General features: G+C 42.9%; 1 long non-coding RNA gene across 1 annotated transcript; it reads right to left on the bottom strand.

The window, feature by feature from the left end:
• Nucleotides 1-1,004: 1,004 nt before the first annotated feature.
• On the bottom strand, nt 1,005-4,643 carry LOC114430278 (uncharacterized). Its single transcript, XR_003669981.1, has 4 exons — nt 4,583-4,643; nt 4,342-4,461; nt 1,281-1,329; nt 1,005-1,014 (listed from the first exon to the last, which is right to left on the bottom strand). It is a non-coding gene; the product is annotated as an uncharacterized LOC114430278 (long non-coding RNA).
• Nucleotides 4,644-6,737: the final 2,094 nt, after the last annotated feature.

The raw sequence follows: 6,737 nt of genomic DNA, 5'->3' as shown, positions 1-6,737 counted from the left end.
GTGACATCAGTCAGGATGTCATTGTTGTGGAAGTCCAGAGGAAGTCGACACTCATCCAGACCATCAAAGATGAAGACCACCTGGAGGCGCTGAAAGCTGCAGATTCCTGCTTCTTTGGTTTCAGTGAAGAAGTGATGAACAAGTTCCACCAAGCTGAACTTTCTCTCTCTCAGCACATTCAGCTCTCTGAAAGTGAATGGAAATGTGAACTGGATGTCCTGGTTGGCTTTGTTTTCAGCCCAGTCCAGAGTGAACTTCTGTGTTAGGACTGTTTTCCCGATGCCAGCCACTCCCTTTGTCATCACTGTTCTGATTGGTTCCTGTCTTCCAGGTGAGCCTTTAAAGATGCCTTCTGGTCTGATGCTTGTTTCTGGTCTGTGTGCTTTCCTGGATGCTGCTTCAATCTGTCTGACCTCATGTTCCTCATTGACCTCTGCAGTCCCCCCCTCTGTGATGTAGAGCTCTGTGTAGATCTGGTTCAGAAGGGTCAGCTCTCCTGCTTTAGCGATCCCCTCAAACACACACTGGAACTTCTTCCTCAGGTTAGACTTGAGTTTACGTCCACACTCTGCAGCAGGAGTTCCTGAACAAACAATAAATGTCATTAATAAGTGAACGCTACAATAAATGTGTCAAATAAATATTTTCTGTCTCCATGAAATCTGTTCATCAGTTGTAGACAAACAGTTTGTGTTTTCAGTCAGAAGAATTCACAGATGTCTGCATCATATTAACAGCAGAGTGTGTAAATGTAAACTTCATTTCCTCTTTCCATCATGTTAAAGCTCTTCAAATCCTCTTACTGCTCTGCAGACGCTCAGCCAGCTCCTCCTGCTTCATCCTCCTCAGGAAGTGCACTGTGATCTGCACTAATGACTCTCTGCTGCTCCTCTGCTCTTCATCCTCCTCATCCTCCCTCTGACTCTCTGAGCATTCTGGGTAATCTGGACTCAGGAGCTTCTGGATCTTCTTCAGCTCGTCCTTCACAAACCTGACAATGTTCTCCTCCAGCAGCTGGAACAGAACAACAGAGTATAAACTCTCAGACTTTGAGGAGCAGAATAACAGTTTAGTGTTTCATGATATTACAGCTTATGTTCATACATGTATTACTTGAATCTACAACATTAGATATGAAGTGTTGTGTATGCACAGCTGCTGTAGTTATAAGTATTACTACCACAGTTCTGTCTCTGTGAATGCTTGCTCAGGGGTCAGGCTCTGGGTCTCTGTAGAGCACCAGGACTGTTGTGTTGTAGTTAGAAGCTGTTTGTACTCACCATAAATATGGCGTCCTGAGCAGGAGTCTGAACACTGGGTTGCTGCAGTCTGTGACAGAAACATCAGCATTTAACAACACAATCACTTCACTAAGTGTTTTGATGTGTTTTCACTTTAAACAGACACACAACAGTCAACAGACTGGTGAAGAAAATTAATTAATACACAAAATGTGTGTATTAAAAATGAAAACTATCCTGACTCCACACTGTTCAGCTGCATCCAGCAGGTTTGTAATTTGTTCTTCTTCACATATTCTGCTTTAATGGCTGCCAGCACAGCTGTAAGAGTTCAGTTAAATCTTCCACTCACCATGTTTCTCTTTCTTTAACATTAAGCGATGTGCAGCAGGATGGGTTTGTAATGAATCGCAGTCAGACAATGTTGCAGTGTGATGATATAGAGTCTATATCATGTGTTATGACTAAGTCATATTTTGTGTGTGTGAGTGTTCTCCCTCCCCGCCAACAGGGGGGAGCATACTATTGGTTCTGCAGCTGGATGACATGGAGCTCGAGGATTGGAGGACACAGATGGGCTCTGAATTTAAAAACCCTCCACATCAGCCACCCGATGCTCTTGCCCTCCTCTCCACATCTCGAGAAGACTGCACTCGATTTTTGCTTGTATATTGGACATTAGACTGTGAATATTAATTTATGTAATTTAGACTCGTCGTTTGATTTTGGCTTTACCTAGAGTAATTGAATTTAAGTTATTATTACATACCAGGCACATTTGAGTAGGGGTGAGAAGCCGTTTTTGTTTATTCGTTTTCTCCTGTTTTTTGTTAGGAAGTCAGGGAAGTCACCTGTATCTTTGTTTGAATCTCTTTTCTTTTGTTCAGGAAAGACAGGAGCTGAGAACCTTAGTTGTTTTGTTTGTTATTTTGGCATTGCTCACCCTGAAGGTTTCTGTTGTCTCGGTTCGTTTATAAATAAATTTATATAAATTCCATTCGTCGTTGATATTTTTTCATATCTACCTTGGGAGTCGGAACAGGAAGGAAGAGTCACTTTATGCTACAACTAGGTTTCCCCTAGGCCGGTTGTAACATAAATTGGGGGCTCGTCGATTCTTTTGAAAGCGTGTTGGTAAGTAAAACGTTTGTTATCGGTAAGTTAAATTTGGCTCGTTCGTGTTTTGATTCGTGTCAGTAAGTAATTGGCAATTCGTCGTTTTTTTGGAATATTGTATTTTTCATATTACTCTGCATAATACTGGTTGACAGTTTTGCTCTGAATATGGAGTTTGATCTAGAGTATTTTGTGAAGAATCCTACAGTCCAGCAGTTGGACAAGTGTAGGAAGGTGGATTTATTAATGATTGCTGCGCGTTTTCAGGTCAGAGTGCCTCAAAACGTTAAAAAGGAGGAACTGAAAGAGCTTTTGCAGGAAAAGCTGGTGGAGGAAGGTCTGTGTGTGTCTGTGCCCTCTGTAGAGGAGGCGGCGAAAGCTGACGTGAGCTCCCGTGACACGGTGCGGCCCAGCCCAACCGCTCCCTCTGGTCCGTCTGTTACGCCTGCTATGACGGCAGAGGAGATGCAGCTAACTCTCAGAATAAAAGAAATTGATTTGAGAAATCGCGAGTTAGAGGTGGAGGCCATGCACCTGAAGGTGAGGGCCTTAGAGCTAGAGCGTCTCCCCTCTGCGACTCCACACCCATCTGCCTCACGACAGGTTCCTCATTCTCCTCGTGACACATTTGATGTGAGCAAGCACATTGCTTTAGTGCCACCATTCAGAGAGTCTGAGGTGGATTACTATTTTAGTGCCTTTGAAAGAATCGCAACCACTCTGAATTGGCCGGTTGTAACACATGACACTGCAGACCTTTGTTATTTCCTTTACTTAAAGCCTTCAGAAACCACCATGAGATGATAACATGACAACATAAATACATACTGATACTTTCTATTATACATCTACAAACACAGACCTGCTTATGGGTCTTTTACAGAGCCAAGCAGACCCACATGATCATTGAAGAACTCTGCTAAGTTACAGAAACAGGACTTAAAGTGGTATCAACATTTGTGAAATGTTCACTTTTCATGGACACAGAGCTGGATCAGTGTCCATGATGGCCACTACAAGAGACTGAACAACTGTTATCACACAATTTATTTGATCACAATTTGACCAAATTCAACCAAAAACACCGAAGAACAGAAGCCACCTTAAAGTTCTGCACAGGCTGTGTTCAAGTCAGAATAATCAGCAGTGTGAGGTACGTGCAAAAATCCAAACCAGGACCCTGGGAATCTGAGGAGGAGGAGACTAGCTCCTAGCTACATATAGGCTGACAGCTACAGTCGTTTTGGGAAGTTGGTCAAACTTTCTATATTTCTGCATAAATATGACCCGAAACACGATCAATGCTGAATTCTGCAGCCGACAAAACATAGCTGAGCTAGACAACAGAAAAATGCATAAACCGCTAGCGATTAGCACAATGCTAATTTGCATTGAAAAACCCATAAGGTCGCTAGCGCTATTAGCGTCACACTTTTAACCCGTTTTCTTAAACTTAAATAACTTAAAGTGCCTCCTATGAGCGCATGACGTAAGGTAAGGGCTTATGAAACATAATACTTACAGACAGATATTCTCAGACGACTAAAAAACATGTAGCAGGATGAAAAAACACAGCAGAAACTTTCCACTTGGCTCTGGAACCATTATGCTACTACGGAAGCCTCGTAGGACAATCTCAACTCAAACATAGAATTTTGGCTGACTATAGGGGGCAGCACAATAATATTTACACACAGTGTATGAATCTATCATTTATTTAAATGTTTTATTACTGAAATGTCTTTCCATACTTTGTTTCAGTGGGCTGCCTTTCTAGTACAGTGAGGCAGATGTTTAAGTCATGTTTATGCAGACATATAGAAGATTTTAAATGATTCATACACTTTGAAGCAGCACTGTAAATATGCATTACTCTGTGCTACAGATGCTCCAAACCATCAACCACCTGCAAACAGACACATACAACCCCAAGAGTCCAGCAGAGCTCATCACAGCATGGAGACACTTCCAGAGTGATTCTTACCTTTGATCATCAGATGGCTGATCAGCTTTGAATTCAATGGGCCTACCCATCGACTGATCACTTTTCATGGACACACAGCTGGGTCCAGGTCCAGCAGAGTCTGCTCTCACATCCTGGATCCTGATAGAATCACAAACACTGACTCTGAGCTTCTTCTGGAAAAATGATGCTGAACATCATGTTACACTTTAAATGTTTAATAATGATGGAAACAAACTGCAGCTGTGACATTAACTCTGACCTTTGACCCTCAGATGGATCAACAGCTTTGAAATTCAAGGGATGATCCTTTGACCAATCACTCTTCATGGACACACAGCTGGCAGGTCCAGGTCCAGGTCCAGGTCCAGGTCCAGGTCCAGGTCCAGGCCCAGGTCCAGGCCCAGGTCCAGGTCCAGGTCCAGGTCCAGGTTTTGGTGAGTCTGTAAACACACCAACATCTCTGATGCTGTTATTATTGATGTCACATGCTGTAAGTGGAACAGTGCACACACACATTCAGTGTTTGCTTCAGAATTCTGTCACTTCTCTCCATGTGTGAACATGTGAATAAATGAACATGTGTTCATGTGTGTTTCTGTCACAGTGTGAACAGACTGAGTGAAGCACTGAGACCTTCCTCTGTAACAGTCTGTGGACTGTTTTCTATAGAAAGGACAAACACATGAGCAGCTACTGTCTGAGCTCTGAGGACTGACACACTTCTCCTCATGGCAAATATTAGATTCACATATTTATGAACCCTTGAAGAGAAAATGTTTCTTCTGATGAGTTTCAATCATCGATATGAATTCATGAAAAATAAAACGCAGCACAGGCGTGTTAAACCTGAAACAGACTGATCTGATAAAGTCAGAATAAAGCGACCTTTTCTCCGCTTGAAGCTTTGAACGAGTCGATCTGAGTTTCAGAGCAAATGAAGCTGCTGAACTTTACAGAGAGAACGATCAACAGAGACGCTTGTTGTTTGTCTGTCTGACATGAATTGAATTACAGTAACTCCACACAGCTCAGTGAACACAAAAACTCAGAAAGCTGTCAGACCGGTTCTGACACTCCCTGCATTTCTCACTGATCATGTGACCTGAGAGCTGTGTTCTACAGTCTGCTGTGACTCGAACAGAAAAACACTACAAGTAACAACTTGTTCTGAAACAGCTGTTCATCTGCTATAAAAGTCATCAAAGAGCAAAGAGAAAGCAGCCAATCAGCAGCAGAAACATCTGTACTGTACCATCAGTCAGTGATGCAGCACAGTGTGATCAGACATGGAGAGATTTCTCTGGAAGGACTCTCACCTGCTGGATCAGTTCAGATGGACTTACAGACACTTTCCAGCTTCCTGTGTGGAGAAGAAGCTGCTCCTGGTCCTCCTCATTCCTGCTGTCTGACACAATCTGATCTGAGGACGCCGTCACTTCCTCACAGCCTCACAGTCTGAACACGTCAGTGACGGTGAAACCGGTCCGACAAGTGTCTGAAAGACATTTCCTGATTCACTTCTACTGTCTGTCCACTAGATGGAGCTCAGCAATCAATGAACTGCAGATCAGCACAGGATGGAGCAGAGCAGAAGCAGCATGGTTCTCCTCTTTGTGAGCATCCAGCTCCACTCACATCTCAGTAGGCTACAACCTCCTCACAGCTGCACATTGATAAGGGTGATGTATTGAAATTCTAAACACCAGTTTACAATGAGTTGATCCTGTTACAACCAAACTACATTCTCTTTATCAGGGCTGACCTGGGACTAAAATGTGGCCCTGGCATTTCTGTCCATGGCGGCCCACCATGGTTATTTATAAGTTCTGCATACCAGAGCATATATGTGCTGTTCAAAGATGAAATAAAGCACAGTAGACTACATGGAAGAGAGTGGCCATGCTAAAAACATTCTTGTAACACTCAGAGCTTTCATCTGGGGAGAGATGGCCACAGGGTCACCATTCCCATCTTGAAGCTAAAGTGGCCATCAAAGAAACGTCAACATTTTTATACTTTACCTGTGACCTTATGATGTCACCTTCATAATAGAACATGATAACATAAAAGCCATTGATTCCTACTGATCTATCCAGCTAATGTCCACATTAAAACTCTGCACTCAACATGTTGGAAGCATTTTCTCATTATTCCTTCACAGTGAGTGAGTCTTACCTGTGCTGTTGGTTTCTGTGACGAAGCAGAGAGCAGTCAGTGTTCAGGGTGTTTATACTTCATCATAGGAGGAGCCTCTGTGGTCACATGACTTCCTAGAAACTCTGAACAGGTTTAAACAGACTGTTGGCTCAGATTAAAAAATTTCCCAGTTTGGGATCAATCAAAGAATAAAGATCATCAGTCTATCAGCTGGTTTATGGTGTGTTCAAGAGGAACTGGTGCTGACCTTTGGACTC

This window comes from Parambassis ranga, unplaced genomic scaffold (assembly GCF_900634625.1).
Source record: "Parambassis ranga unplaced genomic scaffold, fParRan2.1 scaffold_22_arrow_ctg1, whole genome shotgun sequence".
In the NCBI taxonomy this organism is placed as follows: domain Eukaryota; kingdom Metazoa; phylum Chordata; class Actinopteri; family Ambassidae; genus Parambassis; species Parambassis ranga.
This window is presented reverse-complemented; position numbering and strand designations above follow the sequence as displayed.